General features: G+C 34.2%; 2 non-coding genes and 1 pseudogene across 2 annotated transcripts; all 3 read left to right on the plus strand.

The window, feature by feature from the left end:
• The window catches only part of LOC101578461, an 81,822-nt pseudogene that overhangs the window by 40,466 nt on the left and 21,746 nt on the right, over positions 1 to 19,610 (plus strand).
• On the plus strand, positions 10,984 to 11,127 carry LOC111813199. Its single transcript, XR_002818519.1, has one exon. It is a non-coding gene; the product is annotated as a U4 spliceosomal RNA (small nuclear RNA).
• Positions 12,440 to 12,576, plus strand: LOC111813193. The gene has a single exon (XR_002818514.1). It is a non-coding gene; the product is annotated as a small nucleolar RNA SNORA2/SNORA34 family (small nucleolar RNA).

Raw genomic sequence — 19,610 nt, forward strand, 5'->3', positions numbered from 1 at the left:
GAAGAAGACAACAGCTATAGGGACATCTCCTTAATGAACATAAACACAAAGATCCCCAACAAGATACTGACAAACACTATAACCAAGTAAGATACATCTCAGGGATGTAGGGATGGATCGCCATACACAAGTCATTAAATATAATATACCATATCAACAGGGTCAAAGACAACATCAGATTACCATCTCAATACATTTAGAAAAAGTATTACAATCTCTGATTTGAAATTATACTATGAAGCTACTGTTACAAAAACAGTGTGGTACTGATTTTTAACAAGCCCTTAGGATCAGCAAACAGATTAGAAAATGCAGAAAAAAATCCAAATAAACTCAGCCACCTTATCTTTGACAAAGGGGAGAAACATGTTCACTGTAAGAAAGACAGCCTCATTAATAAATGATGTGGAAAAACTGACTTTCCATATGCCAAAGACTAAAACTAGATCCATATCTGTCACTGTCCACTAATATAAAATTAAAAGGGACTAAAGTTCTAAATATTAAAACAGAAACATTAAATGCAGTGGAAGAGAAAACTGGTAGAACTCTTCAAAATATCAACATCTCATAAAGGCAAAGACTTTATAGATCCATACATTAGTAACACAGGAAATATAACAAGGAATCAAGGATGGGGACAATGTATTATTAGAAAACTTCTGCACAGCAGAATAAATCACCAACAGAGTGAAGAGAACCCACACTGGGGGAAAAAATTTCCAGTTGTTCTTCAGGCAAATAATTAATGCCCAGAATGGGTAAAGAACTGAAAAAATTTGGAAACCCCAAATGCAAAGACCTCATCAACAATGAGCATCTGAGATGAATGTTCACTTCTTTATTTATTTATTTATTTATTTATTTATTTATTTATTTATTTTGGAACCGGGGATTGAACTCAAGCCCTTGCGCTTGGCAGGGAAGAGCATATTCCACTGAGCCATCTCCCCCGCCCCAAATGTACACTTCTGAGATGAAAAAAAAATACAAATTACAAGTAAATAAATGAAAAAAATTTTCCATATCCTGGTCATTTGAGGGATGATAATTAAAACAACTCTGAGATTCCAGTTCACTCTAGAAAGAATGGAAATAATAGAAAAATCAACGCCTGGGGGTCAGGGATAGGGAAAAGAAAGAAAAATCAACTCCTAACAAATATGTAAGAAAATGAATTTGTCACTATTGGTGAGAGTGCAGTCTGTTATTATCACTGTGGAAAGTCAGTATGCAGATTCCTCAAAATCTCAGAGTAGAGGTCCCATTTGAGCCAGCCAGCCCCCTTCTTGATGTCTTTCCTAAAGCATTAAAAGAATCATGCTGTGGCTGAGGAGATGGCTCAGTAGAATAAGTGCTTCCCTGGCAAGCACAAGGGCCTCAGTTCAACCCCCAGTTCTGCAAAAAAAAAAATAATAATCATGCCGCAGCAATATATATATATATATGTTCATTGTAGCACAATTTGTAATAGCTAAATATAGGAAACAGCCCAGATGCCCACTAATTTGCAAAAGGATAAAAATGTTTTTTAGTACAGTGGAGTACTACTCTGTCATAAAGAAGGAAAATGTGATATCGCTAGCTAAATGGTTGCACTTTAAGACCATCCTCTTAAGTAAATAAGTCAAACACACATTTTTAAGTCACGTGGTTACTCTGGGGTAAGCAGTTGAGAGCATAAATAAGGACCAAAATGTATAGTAGGTATTGGGCAATGGAAAGAAAATTTTCAAATGAGAATGGGAACAAAGGAGTAAGGAGGTGGAAAAGACAAGAATGAAAGGAAGTAGAAATTTTAAAAACATCAACAAAGGTTTTGTAAATAAGGAGAGGAAATGGGGGCTGAAAGGAAGGGAGGGCAATAGGGAAAAAAGAAAAAACAAGTCATATCATATACAAGTACAAATTCCCTATGACCAATGTTATCAATATGTAGACATAAAATATAGCAATAAAGATAATATGAAAACCTCATATGGCCATGTATGCTTAATAATGCTGTCAACTGTTTTTTTTTTTATTTCAACATTGGTACATTTTCACACTGTGGTAGTTTTTCTGTGATTCATAGCCTTGCTTTTAATGCTATTTTAAAAAATATTTTAATGAATAATTAATAAAAATATAGTTTTAACTTCTAGAAAGTATTTTCTCAGGAGTAGAAACAATGGATCTTTCAATTCACTGAGAGGCCTGTATTCACTGAAAGGCCTTCTCTGTAGATCTAAATCTCAGAAACTGTAAGGAAAATAATAGCTTTTCTTAACAGTTGCCTTTTCTTTACAGCATCTTTCCAGACAATGTGGCGATGGCCTTGTGGTGGCAGTGAATTCTGCACATGTGAGTCATGCAGCACACCGGTTCCCAGGACTTCAAATAACCTCCTTTCTTGCAGTTTATTCTCTGTTTTAAAAAAAAAATCTTGCATAGCACACCATAGCCAGGAATGAGAGATAATTTAGGCTGTGTTTACACTGAAAACTTTTGCAAGGAAAATCATAAATGATTTTTAAACTGGTGCTTTTTGAGTCATAAGCAAAGGAAATCAACAGAAAATTCTGCCACAGTGCATTTATTTATATTGGAATACTTAGCACTTTTCTGAAATAGACTTCTAATGCACAGAAAGTGAATCTTGTTCTTTGTTTCCATAATAGGTGGACTGAGTCAATTCACTGTCAGACTTAGTCCTTTTACAAAGATATTTTCCCTGACATTAAAAATATTTTTACAGTAGAATAAACACTTGCCTGGCAAGCACAAGGGCCTTAGTTTAATCCTTGGTTCTGCCAAAAAAAATTTAAAAAAAAAAGTTTTAAAATAAGTTCAAAATCAGGACTATTTTTGTTTCCTTGTTTATTCTATATTTGATATAGCTTGAGTTCTTTATATTTCAAATAAAATTGCAAAGTATTTCTCATTTGCTCTTGTAGTTTTTAATTTTAATATCAACTCATGACCTCACAGAAAATGTAAGGAACATTACCATTATATCTTAGGTCTAGATGTGCTGCTAGAAGACTGATGGATGCGTAGGTGGGGACTTGGGGACCTGACACGACCTGAGGCGACCAGGAGTGTGTAATGCTGGATTAGTCCACCAGTGAGGGTGGTGGTGGGAAGTCAAGCCTGATGAGCGTAAGTGGTTCACTGGGGCTGTAGCCTGGAGGATGTGTCTGTGTTTCTGCTACCTCAGTGGCCCGGCCCCCGAGGCTTCCCACCTGCCACACCGTGAGTTCTTGCCCCTTTACTATGCTGCTCTGCCTAGAAGCCAACCAACTCTGGACTGAAATATCTACAAACTGACCTAAAATAAGCCTTCCCTCCTCTGACTTGTGGGTATTAGATACTTCATTTCAGCAATGAGGAAGTAGCTATTACAATTACTTTTTTTTTTATAAAATTGTTTTTATTATTTAAAGAGAATGCAAAATAGTACAAAAAAACTATCAGAAATGATACAGAATTTCATTACATAATTACTTTTATCTTCAAAGTGTATCACTTATTTCTAAAATATTTTGTTCATATTAATTTATTGAACTGAAGTTATAAAAGAAATCAGCAACATCTATAGATCATAATTAGATAATATCTTCTACACATTTGTCATATGAAAAATAAATTAGTTTATTATTTTTTCTTCAGTTTCACATCACCTACTAGATCTTTTGGAGAGGCAATTGTAAACAAAATATATTGGTGACAAATGCATTTATAATCACTACCAATTTATCCATCTAAGGCTATCTCTCTATTATCTATCTACTCATTTACATTGCAAGATAAGTGTTATGTAAGCTGAATGCTAATTTTTGAATAACACAGTCATAGAAAAAAATCTATGTGGAACTAATTGGAAATGATTAAACAAGTAGGAGCAAATTTTTAAAGTGAGAGACAACAAAAATTAGAGGAAAGAGTCCAATTTTGTGCTATTAAAATATTCTATGCATATATTGGTGCAATGTACAATTATTTTTATTTGAAATTATTACTACAGCTGCCACTAACTGTACTGTCTTCCTACAACTCTGTAAATACTTCATTAAAGTAGTTTATTAAAAGAAAATAAATAAATAATTAGTATCTATTTATTTTGAAATCTAAACAAACATTAATGTGATCTTATTTATAAATAAGACAACATTTTATGGTATTAATTTGACCTAATTGAACGACACACTGAAAAACAGCAATAAGAATTTAATATAGTCTCACCTACATTGTTTTTAGAACTTCAATCCGACTTATCCATATGACTTGAAAGAAAAATACAAAAGAGCTAAGTCTGTTGATATCTAATATTTTTCAGGATTTTCTCTCTGAAAGGAAAGTAATAAGGCTACTTTCTATTCCATGCATTACAAGTCTTGAGTCTGATGAATTTATTCACATGTTCATTTGCCTTTTTCTTATGTTGAATAAAAAATTGACAAAAACTAGCTAAACATTAGTGCTTTCTATTTGACATTTCAGTGTATAAATTTTTAGACTAGATTGGCTATAGGATGTACAATATCATGTGTTGTGACACTTTACACTGTGGGTTTTACTCAGGCATGAAATGGAAGGTTTGGAAAGAAAACTTTCCTTTTAACTATCAAAAGCAATAATACATTTTTGTAGTATTATATTTACTGAAAATATGATTTGTTTAAAAACACAGATATTTTAGGATTGGGGGGATAGCTCAGTAGAATAAGCACTTGCCTGGCAAGCCCAGGGTCCTTAGTTCAATCCCCAGTACTGCAAAAACAAAAACAAACAAACAAACAAAAAAAAAAACATATTTTAGGAACAGATTATTTCCTTTTTTTTTTTTTTTTTTTTTAAATTTAGTACAGGGTCTACAGGGTCTCACTATCTAGATCAGACTCACAGTGATTTTCCTGTTTTCAGCTTCCCAAGCGCTGGGATTACAGACACACACTACCACTCCTGGTCTCAATCACTTTGCCTCAGCATGCCCTGTAGGCAGACGCTACTCTCAGCCTAAGCAGATGCTTTAATGGGCTGAGCTATCTGGCTGGCCCAGGAAGAGATTATTTCTGAGGAAATATAGAAATCCCAAATCCTTCAAATAGGCATAGTTATTTTTCTTTTCTCTTTTGTATTTTCCTGAGTCATTAGGAATTAATCAATAGCTTTTCATTTTCTTTCAGGCAATCTTGAAAACTTACCCCACTCAAAATGACCAATCAGCACCAGAAGAACAAAGGCATTTATTCGTATACTTCTTTAGAACTCTAGGTGAACTTTCATTTTGACTCTTAGCAAGTTCATTAATATATTTCTGGATTTAAGCTGAATTTTAAGTAAGGAAATATTGGGAAATGATTAAGATGTCTCTTATTTTATTAACATTTAGGTTTCATGTTCTTGTTTTTTTTTTCTCTATTACCCAAGAAGGAAACGTTTTCCATAGAAACCCACTGTTATGAAGATATGTGTCACATATTGAAATAGATTTATCTTCTCAAATTAATTTAAAAATAGACTTTATACACAAATACGCATTAATAAAAAGTAATTATAAATCAGTGAAAACTTTCATCCATCTAAATAAGTTTGAGTGTCTTAGTTTCCTATTAGTTTTATTTCTTGTTTTAATCAGAAAAAAACAATAAGTCCATCAGCAAAATGCACAGAAAAGAATCACAACCAGCAAGTAATGAGGTGATGAAAGACAGGGCCAGCCACAGCCAAGAGCACCACAGTGCTCTAGAGAAGAAGATGCTCTGTGTGCTTCTCACCCACATCAGCAGGACAGATCAAGGTGCAGCCAAGTGGTTTGTTGGATTTTCCACTTGTCCTCCTGAGCACCTTTGGCCTAGCAGAGTCCACTAGATCTTGCACCTGTAATACAGGTATTGAAACAATCTGTTCCAAACTAAAGTATGGAAGACATTGGCTTGACTGAGAGATCTCAAGTCACACAGTGCTCGCCAGTAATGATACAGTGTGTATTAACGTTGAGTGAAGAGAACTTCACAGTGAGAAACTGAGCACCTGCTTTACACTTTTTGATACAAATTAATTTCATAACACATCCAGGAATTAGGAATTTAAGGTAATTCAAACAAATTACCTATTATTTCCAATAGACTTCTCACTAGAGTTTCAATATTTTTGCTAAGCACGCATAGTATCATGAGATAATTACTAATTGCATAATGACTATTCATAATTCCATGTTGACAGCTTTTTGTCCTTAAGTACTTTAAAATGGTCATTTCTTTGCTCTTTTGATTTTTTTTAATTTTTGCTAAGTCCCATAAATTATAATTTTCTTTGTTTTTAATACATTAGAGTATTAATTTGGGGGGTCATTTTAAATGTTTTCATCCATAATATTCCATAATAATGTTTATTTTAATGTATATTGTCATGCTTGTCTTTTGTCTTCATTATTGCTCACAATTGTTGATGTTGTTTTAGATTACTTTATTAGTCTATGTTTGTACAAAACATTTGCATGTTTTGGGGAGTTGATACCTGTATATAAAGTATCTTAATTCCTTTATTCATCCCTTTTTCTCCTCTTTCTCACCTCTGTCAATCTCTGGATACCCTTCGTGTTTTTCAAAGCATGAATTGTTTTGAAAATTATGTACTCAAATATCTGTTCTGCTTCTTTTTCTCTTTTTATTAGATTCCAACTATGGAGTAAATAAACTATTTGTTAGTTTTCTATGGGTGATTGAAGTTCCCTTAAGTTTTTTCTCTTTAGTTTTTTTTTCCTTTTTGATAATTCACTATACAAAGCTTGTATTACTCTTTTCTCTTCACTTTTTAAATATTGTCCAATTCAATATTAAGCCTGATTTTTTTTCAGCTAATGGCTTTTCACATATTTATTTTTATTTTGGATAGTTTTGATATACGGGAATCAAACTTTCAACCTGAAAGATACCTGGGATGAGTTCATGTTCTCTAAAACTGAAGAATGAATTTTAGGAATAAACAGAGGTTAAGGGCAGAATATTTATTGGGAGAAAGAAAGCTTCTGTCTCAGAGGCAGGTTATCTCCAGAAAACTGTCTCTTGCAGGCACTCTTACAGAGTAAAACCATACAGTGAGGTGGGACTAAGGTGGTGAGAACATGGGAACTCGCTCATGTGGGCATGAGGTGGGACAATGCTATGGTCAACCAATGAGTTTACAAGTTACATTGCTCAGGTAAAATTGATTAAATCCAGTACCAAATGGGGAAGTGTGTCACATAGCAAGCAGGCATGAGTATAGGACAGGGTCTCTTCCTATTGGAGATTGAGTTAGTGACTCATTTGGGCTCTTTCAAGGTGATTGATACCTATTTAGAAGATCAATCCCTGATGCCCATCCCTAGGGAATTATATGACTGCATTTGTTTACTTTCATATTGAGGTATGGCCCAAAGTGGGAGTGTCTATCTTTTCCAAAGTTGCAAAGTTACCTTGTCTTCCATATTGTCTCTTTGAGGGCCTGGCCCTGTCTAACTCCCTACACTATTTCTATTTAATGTAGCTGCCTACAACATTCTCAGCCTAACCTATCTCAGTGCTTCATGGCAGAAAGGCATAGTGAAGCAGTGTTATTGATCTCATGAGAACCAAGAAGCAGAGAGAGAGAAAGTAACCAGAGATAAAGGGGCTGGGAAAAAGACACACCTTCAATGGAATGGTCCCAGTTAACTACTTCCTCCAACAGCCTATTTAGCTAATAGACTCATCAATGATTAAACCTTTTGATGAGCTTACAGTTTTGAGGATCCATTCATTTACCAAATAACCATCATCTAGAATCAACCATTCAACACAAAGCACCCAGAACAATTTTATAGGCATTTTACATATATATATATATATATATATATATATATATATGACTTCCTAAGGATATTGTTATAGGCAGCTAAGTTAGATAGGAGTATTATAGTTAGTCAGATAGTGGTAAGCATTTGAAAGAGCAAGTATGGAAGGCAGATATCTTGCAACTGTGGGAGAGACAGGCATTTCTACTGTGGGCCAGACCTCAAGATAAAAGATTAAATAAATGCACCCACATAACTCCCTAGGGGTGGATTTCAAGAATTGATATGCTAAATAGGTGTCAATCACCTTGAAAGAGCCAGGAATAGCCACTAACCTACCCCCTACAATAAAAGCTTCTGTTCTGTATTCACGTCCTCTTGGTATGTCACTGGCTTCCCCATTTGATCCCAATCTAATCAATTTTAACAAAGTAATTATTCTCATAATCTTATTGTTTAAGCTTAGTTTTGTTCCACCTCATGCCACCTTGTGATCTCTCTTTTTTGCCCACCTCACCTGATGGTTTTGCTCTACAAATATTTCTAAAAAGAGCAGATTCCTTGGCAACCCACTCAGGTCTCCATCTGTCTCTCTCAGAGAGAAGTTGTTTTTTTTTTTTTTTTTTTTCCCCCCCCTAGTAAGTATGTTTTGCTCTTAACCTGTTCTTCCTAAAGTTCATGCTTCAATTTTAGAGAACACAAATTGGTCCCAGATATTTAGCAAGTTGTTTCTTTCTCCTATATCAATATCAATATTTTAGAAAGATAAAAGTTTTGTGAACTTGAATATTATTACCAACTTTCTAGGAGAAATTCACATAAATTGACATTCTATTTTATTGGGGTCCAAGAAGTTATTAAATGCAACGTAATATTTTAAGAGAATATTTTACACTGAAGAAAATTGAAAAATATATTTACATATTTTAACTAAGTATTATATTATTTTCCTTGTGTCCACAGAAAGAGAAAAATATGAAATGGCATAAACAATAAAAGTAAATATCTTGAAAATGATATTTACATAATTTTCAAATTTAGTTTTATTGGAAACCCAATGGAGCATGAAAACATGAAATTATTCAATAAAGGGGAGATAATATTAATAAAAGAAATTTGATTTACTATTTATATGCATGCTTTATAATAAATTATTTTCTCATAATGAATGAAATGTTGACTTATGTACTGAGAACATAGGACAATGAATATAGGTAATGAAAGAGCCATTGTTAAATGGTTTGTTCATAAATTTTTCCATGACTTGAGCATGAAATAAGGAATAGTGGATTTTAGTTTTTAAAATCCAGTGGTAGTCTTTGAGCCATTACAAGTATTTCTATATTGAACTGAAATGATTAAAATATTTCACAAAAGTGAGCGTGAGATATCCCTGAACTCTGTGACATATATTAATATTACAGTGCATGCTTTATCATTAAATGATAGAGAACCTGAATTACTTATATAAGGCAAGAAATGAGTAAATAATGCATTCTCTCACTTACATATTTTGTATAATTCTTCATTGTAAATAACCACTCTCTAGAAGTTTATTTAAATTTATGAAATTAAACAAAAGTCAAACTTTTGTGCATGAGCCTTGCTAGTTATGTTCATATTGCTCAGTATTTCACATATGTAAAGAGTATGATCACAAAATGAAATAGAAGAAAGTAAGGCAGTCTCACTACTTCTGTGAAACTTTAGCGGTGATGCTTAATCTGTACATAGATGATAAATGGTAGTAAGACAAAACGAAGGGTAAGGAGTGCCAGAGAGAACAATGGAGGTAAGGCACGGGTTCACAGAAAGCACACACTGCGAAGACCACCTGCAACAGACTTCAAGTCAGGGCATATGCAAGGAATTTTGTGCATAGCAGAAGAGTTATGAGACTGGTGTGATAAACAGAAGCTAAATTATGAAGGACATTCCATCATGAACTGAAGATGTATATTTTTCACCTAATGGCTATTTTTGAATACAACAGTGCAGTGGTTCAGAATAATTAATGTATGCTTTAGAAAGATCACTTGGGCGAGAGTGTAGAGAGTGCATTATTGTCAGCCAACACTGTAGGAGATCATCCAGTCTTAGGTTTGAGCTAAAGCTAAGGTGGAAGCAGTGGAGAAAGATGAATGATAACAATTTTTACAACCATTCATAAAGGAATGAATCATTCAGTAAGTGCTCTTAATCAAGTGCCTTTTTTCAGTTTTTCATCATTAATATGTATATGCATTTTTCACAAGGTATCAACTATGTTGGTACATATTACATCCCATCTGTACAAGATGAATGTGCAAATATGTGCATGACAAGATTACCAAAGTTCAGTATGTTTCCATTATATGTTTTTTTAGCTTTCTAGTTTCCATAGCCAATTCTGTACTAGCCTAGAAAAGATCACATATATATCAAATAAATTGTAGCACAAAATTATTATATGCCATTAACTTTTTTAATGTATTAGGTACAGGGTCTCAATCCACAGCTCAGGCTCCTAGTAATCCTCCTGTTTTCAGCTTCCCCAGCCCTTGGATTATAGATGTTCTCCACCACACCTGGTCTCAGTGACTGGTGCAGTGCATCTGGTGTGGGACCAGCATGGCATGAGGTGCTGGGGATCAAACCCTGATCCCTGCACTTGTATCAGCAGGTGTTTAGTACACTAAGCTATCTTACCAGACCTGCCATTAACATGTTTTGAAAATACTATTAACAAGAAAGCCTGGAAGACTACACATTCTACTAATCCAGAAATAGCCCATGTTTCTAGAAAGTCCAAACTGAACATCCACAATCAACTTAACCAAACATACTAGAACTAAATGTATTAGAATTAAATGCATAAATTAATACATAAATCAAGAACTAAATTTGAATGTTGTAATTCACTTTCCCAAGTACTTATAAAGAATTGCCAAGGCATGTTCTCTGCTCTAAAGCCAGAGTTAAAGATTGCAAACTTCCATCATGATTCATATTTTATGGAATATCAAAATAAAAAAATCTACAATTAAGTAACCAAATGGTTTTCACAATTTAACTCAGAAAAACAAATCTAAATTTCTGAACTAAACTTTCTTATTTCTGGTTACAATATTCAGGTTTTCATTGCAGGCATATATTTTAAAGTAGCAAGGTTTTAAAAGTATTAGAGATAAGAAAAGAAATGCACTAGCTTTGCGCAGTGGCAGTATCGTAGCCAATGAGGTTTATCCGAGGCATGATTATTGCTAAGAAATGCACTGTGCAGAGTGAGAGCTGGCCACTACATAGTTCAAGGTGGTCACGTGGTGCTTACATTTGTGAAACTCCCAGGACGTGTCAAGAACTAAAAGTAAGAATGAAGATGTGGCCCCTCCCTATGTGAGGTTGGAAACCAAAGCATATCTTCTACATCATCCAATTGACTAGCAAGGAGGCCTGTGAGAATAACTTTAGACTATGTTAGGAAAGCTTCAACTACATTATCTTACAACTTCTCATAAGATTGATATGATTTGCATGTGTGGAAACTGAAGTGAAAGAGAAGAAAGGAAATTACTTTCAATGTCATGGTTTTCATAAGTAACAGGGCCTACATTCATATGCAGGATTGATTTTCATATTTCATCTACTCTATGTATTTTAAGTATCTTAATTTCTTTTTCATTATATTGAGAATGAAATACTATTTCCAAGTCATTGATTCACCTTCAACTTCTCTAAATGAAAAAGAAATATGAAATTTATAAAGAAAGAAATGCAGACCAAGAGCACTATTGCATGAGGACTCTGACAAGGGTTTGATAGTCTTATCTCCAAAGGTTACTAGCTATATTCTCTGCCTTTCTGTCAGAAAAATAAATGTTCTGACAAACAACACTTGACATCTGATCAGCCAGATGGCCCTGGGGTTGCATCATTTTCATGTCCAAGGCATATCTCTTACTTTACTTAAAATTTGTTCAAGTAAATAAATAAAACATAGGTTAATAATTTACTGAATATGACCTTTTACCAAATACTCATCTGTTTATCTGCTTAAAATAAGCATGAAAATGTCCTCTCACCCTGTAATGCATAGTCTTTACACTAGTAAGTACTTGACTAAAATAAAAGGAAAATAGAAAGATATGTGTCCTATATAATGTACAAGTTAACATTTTCTGAACAGAAACAGTTGGCGTAAAGGAATCTCCTGAGTGGCACAAAACACCAACAGACTAAAATTACTTTCTGGTACGTCACCTTCAAGCTGGTGCCTAGTTTCTGTCTGCTTACCTTATGCTTGCTCTCCCCACCATATTGTGCCTGTTGCCTTCAATTACATCAGGTAATTGAAGTAAAAATGTTCTTTCACTCCTTTGAAAACCCTTCAAAGTAATTCCCAAGAGACAAATATTCAGTAAGAGGGTTTTTCTTATACTCTATGCTAACAATTTAAGATTATATGTTACATAGCCTAAGGTATTGGTAATTTGTAAAAGTATCTCTTAGAGAAACATACTCTTTAAATATCTAGGTGTTCAAATTTCAGCGGATATCAAACTGAATCATACTACATCCTTAATCAATCACTCCTTGACCCTCGCCTCTGAATAACTAATGTGCTTCCCTTCTTTCTCTAAGGTGTTAGTAATCACTATGTCATTGGCCCCGAATCAAAGCCAAAAACTTGCTGTAGCTGCTGCTTTCAAACAGGAAGCTAAAGAGAAGTCTTTCCATGATCTATTGGCCATTTCAGAATTTTGGAAATGTAACAGTCAATTCATTGGAAAAAAGTAACACACAGTAATATTTTAAGGGCAGAACACACAGTAATATTTTAAGGGCAGATATCTTGTTTTACATTTATCTTCACTAATTTCAAATATTCCTATACAAATAACACTATTCCTCAAATGCTAAGCTCAACAGAGATTCAAAATATTTCTTTAATTATGTTCTTAAAGGTGAAATTGTAATATATAGTTAGCTCTTAATGAATTACAGATATTTTCATAAGATCATAATGTATGAATTATTCTTCATTTGAATCTGCCTCAAAAACAAATGTACCAAGAAAAACACATTTTCAACTATGAATTTAAAAATAATTTAGAAACCATGTCTAGATTGAGAATGAAAAACATTAATGTCTACACTGTTAAACCTTAAACTATGATCATGTAGGTCATTAAATACATTTCCAAATAAACAGAACTTTCAAAATCTAGAGGACTGATAAGACTTTTTATCAATTTACTAGATTAATTTTTCTTTATATAATATCTTGATTTATGGAAGACCACCTGAGCAGCTGTCCTTGAAAGAAAAGTGATTGTCTCCATTTTGACTGAGCCTGACCCAATTTCCATGTATTGATATGTACAGAGTTGGCTAGGACTTTTCTTTATCCTTTCTATTGGCCTTAAGCAATGAATATTGGTCTAGCTGAGGTGCTGGCAATAGTGTTTGAAGGTGGCATGTGTGTTTCCCTGGTAACCTACACCTGCTGCTCTTTACTGTGAGCTGGATGGAGACTGGACCAGGACGAAGAGCCAGTGGTCTATGCTGCCAGCTGGGACTGAGCCTCAAGATAGAGGTTATGACTTCCTGGGGCTTGAAAGATTACATCAGAGCTGAAGCATCAGATCTCCAAAACACTAGATACTATCTCAATAGCATAATGCACATTACTTTATCTGCTTATCCTCTCTGCATATGGCAGAGGTAAATGTAGGCCACCCACCTAGCTCAGCTCACAGTACTCACCTACTTCCCACAATTCTCATTCATTCCTCCTCAAACCATTCCTCCACTGAATAAAACCCAGGTGTGGCCCTGGGTCAGCCTCTTTGTTCTGGAAAGCCATCTTCATGGCTGGACTTAGGACCCTTTGGCTCCCCAATAATTATAAATATGTTTTAGTGTCTTTATTTTCACTGTGGGTTGCACTGGGAGTGGTAGATTGGAATTAATTTGGTGAGATTCCAATAATGTATCTTTGGGATTACAAACATTGACTTCTTGGACTGAGAGGAGAACCTGGAGGGGACTCCTACATTGGTTGAGTTTAAATATTTCACCTGTGTTGAGAGGTCTATTTAGTTGAATAGAAATCCTCAAAATATTTCTGTGATAATTTATATATTTTCTTTCTGTGATGAATAGCAGGGTAAAGAAGTGAATTCTGAATTACTATAAAATGAGCTTTTATACATAGGAATAAAGCTACTTATTTTGTATAACATTCCTCTATGTCTGATAATGATAAACAGTACAGCAAAATTGTATTAATTAAACAAGCTTAGATGCATACATTTATATAATCCCATTTGTATATAACAGGAAATTTCAAATATAGAAGTATATTCTTAATGTCATTGAAAATCAGATTCTAACTTGGAAACCATATGTAGCCAGACAATTCAGAATAGAAGAGAAAACTTCCTTTTATGCCCATATCCTAAAGTTACCAGCAATTCAGATGTTTCCAAATAAGCAGTTAAAGAAGTTGGTGGATTTCTCTAAATGTTATTAATTTATGAAATATGACATGGTGACAGATCACTTTTAAAGCATCATGGGCAACACTGAAAAGTTGATAAACAATCAAGCAAAGGGAAAGTACTGTGTGATGTTCATAGCTCCAAATAAAATTACAGTCTTGCTGTGACTTCTGAGAATCATGAAATCCTGAGATGAATTTCACAGCTACCTTCAAACAGCCACTTGAAATCTCAGCCAAACCAACCATTGGGAGATTTATGAGTTGCACTCCTTAGGAATAGAGACCCTTATGCCAGTGAATATCAAATTCATCAATATTACATGAAGATTGGATAGAAGTGAGAATTTGCTCAGGAAACACATTAAGTTATTCACCTAGTAAACACTGCCAAAGTTTTTCTAATGCCTCATCTTTATACAAAGTCAAATGTAGCATTATTATGGAGAGTAAAAAAAAAAATTAAAGACTTTATTTTGTATGTAAATGTGGTTTTAGTAAAATTCAAAATACAAAGAAAACAAACGAAGTTTGGATTCTACTCTCAGCCTTCTGGGATAAAATATTTTTACTTGCCTCTGCACATATTTCACCACAAATGTTTGTAAGTCACTGCTATAAAATGCTTTAATATGAACAGTGAATTTTCCCCATAAATACTGAGGTTGAATATACAAGGTTAATATCAAAACTGTAAAGAGTTCTTGAAAACTACAGAATTTCTAAATGAACAGATTAGCCTGCTGCAGGGTCATATATGTTGTCAAAGAACACTAGAAGACAATGGACTTTAGTATTCATGAGAGGAGGCTGCATGATCTTTAGTTTCATGCCAGTTTCTCTGCCACTCAAGACCTCAACAGAGATCCAGAGAAGCAATGGAAAAACTATTCGTAGTACTGAGGTGTGAATGCAGAGCCTTCCCATTTAGTTACACACCTATCTCTAGTTTTTTGTTTGATTGTTTGTTTGTTTTTTGTGACAATATGTTGTTGTGTTGCTAAGGTGCCCTTTCTGGACTTGAACTTGTCCTCACTCATGAGTGTCCCAGAGTGCTGGACTTGTAGAAGCTGTCTCAACTCCATCAATACAGGGCCACTGTCCATTCTCAGTGGTTATTTAACTCTGGAGCCCGCCACTGCTAGGAGCAGTTTTGTATCATTTTTATCCCAATAAACTTACTCTCTCTTTGCACTGTCTTCTGTATCCTTTTCTTCTTTCTGCATTAAAGAGACAAATCCAGGAAAACCCAAGAGAGCTCTGGAGCCCAGACAACTTGGTCCTAGGTGAGTGACAATTCCATGGATAAGTTTATAGATAAATATGATAATGGGAGGTAAAGTCAGGCTGGAGGAGGTGTTACTGAAGAGTGGACTACAATGATGTATCTCCTTCCCAGATAAAATTGTGATGTTCTTTTATACTTCATAATTTTAAAAAATTAAATAGTAAATTATTTTCCTTTAGCTATGAAAGAAGCAAAATCTGTATCTCCTATGCTTATTAGCTATACAGACACCATTTAAAGGACAGTTAAGGACAAAAGCCAGTGAGGGGTGCCTCCACTCTGAATACATGCAGAATGCTAAGAGATCCATGGAGAACTGATCTCAACAATATCCCTCCTTTGTAAATTATGTTTTTATTTTTCTTGGTGAATTCTCCCATGAGTGTGCTGTCCTCTCTGCTACTCTGATCAACTGTACTGACAGAATGGAGCAAAATCATTTCAATTTTCTTGTAGTATTAGTACAGGCTGCTATCAAAATTCCAAGATTAAAGTGAAACTAAACCAACATATTATCAAGCTGGAAAAAATTCATGAACTCTAAATTTACACTAAAGAAGGATTGACAGAAATTCTATTGTCCAAAACAAACATGGTCACTGAGTTGAGATTGACCTAAAACCATTATCTCCTGGTTAGGTAACAGATTTCAGATTTGACTAGTTCTGAGTCCGGTGAGATGAAACAAATATTAGCCTTTTAAGCAAGTATACCATAATGCCTCAGGTTAAACAAATCAAATCATTAAAATTTTCTGTGAATTACAGACAGTTCTGAGTTAGGGTTAGGGTTAGGGCTAGAGAAAATAAAAATAAAGTAAAATACAGACAGTTCTTCACTTGGGATGACTATTAGCTTTATGTAGTATAAAACCTTTCTCATGCAATGGTTCTGTTCTCTTTAAGTAGCCAATAAATTATGTAAAATATTCAACACGTTATTATAAAAAGTGCTTTGTGTTAGATGAGCATTCTGGAAAACCTTTCAGATGTGCAGGCCAGAGTCTATAGCACTGTGATGCTCCGTAGGTTAAGCCTAATAAGTGCATTCCCACTGTGTACTTTCAGCTGCTTGTGGTTTTACTGGGCTAAAAATCATAAATCAAGGAATGTCTGTAGATTCCTTCCTCTCCTGCTAGTACTCAAAATTTAAGATGCACTAGTCAAAAGTTTCTTCTAAGCTAGGGACAAGGAGACATGAATTACTCTAAATACTACAGAACTTGCTGTTTTTCCTAGACTGCTCAATTTCTTGAATCAGAGCTTCTCATTTCAGTTAAATTCTTTGGCTAATTTTACAGTTTTGAAAAGATGACTCTGATACAATTTTGCAAGTTTTTCCTTTTCATTGTCTTCAGGAAATATTAGATATTTAGATTGTTTTCCTGAACTCTTTTGTGGTGACATCTTTCTTTGTTTACTTTTAAAAGTTTGTTAGATCTTTCTTACAGCTATTTGTTTCCTATATTGTGGTTTTCTCTGCTATGAGTTGTCCAGAAATCAGAACACTCCTTTCAGATTTCAGAGGGCAAATTAAATAACATATTTGAGGATAGCAAGTATATAATATAGCTTGAATTTATTATATTATTTCCTTTTAAATATATGTTTTTTTATATGAGAAAGAAGAGAGGAGGAAAGACACATGCTGATTTAAAGTTCTTTACCCATTTTTTTAACTTCATATTCATGATATTGCCAGGCAGGTACTGTTTGAGTGGATCATCCAAGGTTAAATGTATGAAATTTAATCTCCATTGTGAGGAATTAATAATGGGTATTTAATATAGTTATGGTGCTTAGAGGTGTGATCTTTGATTTGTAGGATCAGATAAGGTTATTTGGGTAAAGCATCAGTGATTAACTCATATTATTATGAGAAAATAAAGCAAGAAAGACATACATGGATACTAACTGTCCCTTGTTATATGATTTATGTCCTATTCCACCTGAGAAATCTCCCAACAAGAAAGCCATCTCAAAATATCACTCTTCAACTTTAGAGCAGAATTGTAAGCCAAATAACCTCTTCTCTTTATAACTTACACAGATTCTAGTTATGTTCAGTCTACACATAATATATTTACTACACATAATAAATTTTACAATATCTACAGATAAGCTCCCATGTTTACATTCATATAATGTAAAGGAAAAGGAAAGAAAATGTTACAGAAACTTGATGATTTTGAAGGACTCAGAAAAAGGATTTCATTGTTAGTGTGAATTTTGAAGGGATAAAAGGAATGGGAAGAAAATTTGGAAAATATACAAGAAATAAATAAAGTCATAATAATGTAGGACAAAATAATGTATAAATGTGATTTGAGGCCAGCCAAATAGCTCAGCAGATTAAAGCACCTGCAAGCAGGCACAGGGGATGGGGGCTGCACCCCCAGGGCACACTGAGACTGCAATTGAGACTGCTCGTGGTGGCACATACGTGTAATCCCAGTTCTTGGGAGGCTGTACACAGGTGGATCACTATGAGTCCAATCTACTAGTGAGACCCTGAACACCCTGTAGACCCATCCCCAAAAAGTACAATAAATAAATAAATAAATGTAATTTGATAAAAATGTAAAGATGTGCAAGACATTTCATAAAGCATGAAACATATGATAGAATAGCTACTTATAATTTTAAATGAATATACTAGTTTTCTCTAAGAATACAGACAAGCAGAGAAAAATAACAAGATTAAGCTGGGTTATTCCTAGTTTCCTTGAAGAGCAAAATTTCCTAATGTACAGTTCTAGCAAAAGAGTAAATGGAATTTAAATTGTAATGTATAGAAGAATATTCACATCCAAAAATAAATCACCAAAAATGTTATTTTGAATTTGCTTCAAAGTATTTAATTAAACATGAAGGACATAACTGCACGTATGTGACTCTTAAAGTATTAATTGCTCTTAGTCACTTTCCTGTCTGTGGGAAAAAATATCCAACACTCAGAATTTAAAGGAGGAAATGTTTATTTTTGAGTCATGGTTTCCATCTCTGGTTCACGGATTCCAAGGCAGAGAAGGCAAAGCAGAGGTGTAGGGCAGACAAAACACTGCTCACAGATGCCAACCAAGAAGCAAAGAGAGAAGGGAGAAGCTGACCATGAGAAAGCGCCCCTCGTGGGCACACTTCAAGGGACTCACCTCCCAACTGGCACTGCCTACTTCTGTTACACTCAGAATTTTAAATAAAGAGTAAACTAATGAGCATATCTGCTCTGTTATTCAGTCATTCTTCACAAGCCTGAGACTCCTACGGGACATTTTAGATTTAAACCATACATGGTCTTCTCTTTATTCCATGTGAACATGAACTTTAAAGGTAGACACATTTCAGTCCATAGCAAAGACTTTCTCTTTCACTTTTGAAAGCTACATGGTGTTTTTACTAAGTTCAGTACAATCCACCTTTGGTTTCTACACCCAAAGTGTCCTCCAACTGCAGGTGAAAACTTGTGGAAAAAAACTGCTTCACTACTGAATACAGAGAGCACTTTTTTCTTGTCATTGCTTGCTAGATAATAAAGTATTATGACCTTTTACATAACAACCACATGTTTGAGGCATTATAAGTAACCTGATGATTTTTAAGTAGATAATAAAAGGATTGTGCAGGTTATATACAAATATACCATTTTATGTAAGAGGGCTTTTGAAGATTCTGTAGGAGTCCTGGACCATGAATAGCAAGGAGCCACTTTTATTCTGGTTTTGTGACTGTTTTCCTTTGAGAACTTAAATATCTCTGTTCTCTTGCCTAAACAGTTTTGACAAGAAGTTCAATGTAAATATTATTCTTATTTCCTTATATGTAACATTTTTAATTTCAGTCTTTTTCAAGATTTGCTTTTAGAATGCTTTTCTACAGATTGACTATTTGGCAATAGATTTTCTTCAAACTGAAAGTGCTTCAGCTTCTCTGCACTTCCTGGAATCATGGCTTGGTATTTGTCATTAATTTTTGGAAAAGCCACTATTACTTCATAAGTTTCCTGGATTGTTTTGTTTTTCCTGTCTATTTTACTTCAGATTATAT

Source organism: Octodon degus, unplaced genomic scaffold (assembly GCF_000260255.1).
Source record: "Octodon degus isolate 3935 unplaced genomic scaffold, OctDeg1.0 scaffold00170, whole genome shotgun sequence".
NCBI lineage: Eukaryota > Metazoa > Chordata > Mammalia > Rodentia > Octodontidae > Octodon > Octodon degus.